Below are 1,795 nucleotides of genomic sequence, written 5' to 3' on the forward strand. Positions count from 1 at the left end.
CTATTGCTTACTTTAGTGAGAAGCTTAAAGGGAGTCACTTAAATTATTCCACTTATGATAAGGAATTATATGCTCTTATTCGAGCTTTGCAAACTTGGCAACATTACTTACTTTCCAAAGAGTTTGTGATACATAGTGATCATGAAACTCTAAAACATTTGAAAAGCCAAGGCAAGCTCAATAAGAGACATGCTAAGTGGGTGGAATTCTTAGAACAATTTCCTTATGTAATCAAACACAAGAAGGGTTCTTCTAATGTAGTTGCGGACGCACTATCAAGAAGACATACTCTTTTAACTACTCTTGAAACCAAGTTTCTTGGGTTTGATCACATAAAGGAATTGTATCAAGATGATAGTGATTTCTCTTCTTTGTTTGACCAATGCACTCATGGACCACACAAGGATTTTTTCATTAACAATGGTTTTCTTTTCAAAAATAAATGCCTTTGTGTGCCCAAGAGTTCATTGCGTCTTCTCTTAATTATGGAAGCACATGAGGGAGGTTTGATGGGGCACTTTGGGATTGCAAAAACTTTAGCTATTCTTCATGAGCATTTCTATTGGCCACATATGCCTAAACATGTAGCTAAGTTTTGTAGTCAATGCATTCCATGTAAGCATGCTAAATCCACCACCCACCCTTATGGCTTGTATACTCCTTTGCCCGTGCCTAGTAGTCCTTGGGTTGACATTTCTATAGATTTTGTTTTGGGCTTACCTAGGACACAGCGAGGGATGGATTCTATCTTTGTGGTAGTGGACCATTTTTCAAAGATGGCACACTTTATTCCTTGCCACAAAGTAGATGATGCGGTACACATTGCTAATTTATTTTTTAGAGAGGTTGTTCGACTGCATGGTTTGCCTAAGACGATAGTTTCTGATAGAGATTCCAAGTTCCTTAGTCATTTCTGGCGATCTTTGTGGAACAAGTTGGGTACTAAACTTCTTTTCTCTACAACTTGTCATCCACAAACCGATGGTCAAACTGAGGTGACTAATAGAACTTTGGGACAATTGTTGAGATGTTGTCTTGAGGGAAATCCACGCAAGTGGGACGAGTTGCTACCCCATATTGAATTCTCTTATAATAGGGTTGTCAACTCTACTTCCACTCATTCTCCTTTTCATATTGTCTATGGGTTTAATCCTCTCACTCCATTGGATCTTCTTCCCCTTCCCGATCTTGAGTCCATGTGCTTAGATGGTGTGTCCAAAGCGCAATTCATTAAAGATTTGCATAGTCGAGTTAAGACGCGCATTGAACACACCAATCAAAAGCATGCATCTAGTGTCAATAAGCGTAAGAAAAAGGTTACTTTCTCTCCTGGTGATTGGGTATGGGTTCATTTGCGCAAGGATAGATTACCTTCGCAACGGAAATCCAAACTCAATCCTAGAGGCGATGGTCCTTTTCAAGTCCTCCGCAAAATAGATGATAATGCATATGAGATTGATTTGCCTAACACTTATACTGTACATCCTACTTTTAATGTGGCTGATCTTTCTCCTTTTGCAGATTTCACAGATTCGTGGTCGAATCCTCTCCAACCTGGGGGGGATGATGTGATCATGGATGGACCAAGTAATGAAGAGAATAAAAGGATGACAAGAAGCATGACTAAAGGGAATCATTTTACTTCTTGTCTTCTTTACACGTTTGTATCAAAAAAAGTAGAATAGGTTTCCTTTGGGGCGTGTATTTGCCTTTTGATTTCTTTCTCTTAGCTCTTGTGAATAATTGCTTATAAACTCTTCTTTCTCTTTAAGAACAAGCAATGTGGGACTATCCA

General features: G+C 38.9%; 1 pseudogene; it reads left to right on the forward strand.

Moving 5' to 3' along the window:
* Nucleotides 1–1,795, forward strand: part of LOC111240743 — a 22,015-nt pseudogene that overhangs the window by 19,271 nt on the left and 949 nt on the right.

This window comes from Vigna radiata, unplaced genomic scaffold (genome assembly GCF_000741045.1).
Source record: "Vigna radiata var. radiata cultivar VC1973A unplaced genomic scaffold, Vradiata_ver6 scaffold_180, whole genome shotgun sequence".
Lineage (NCBI taxonomy): Eukaryota > Viridiplantae > Streptophyta > Magnoliopsida > Fabales > Fabaceae > Vigna > Vigna radiata.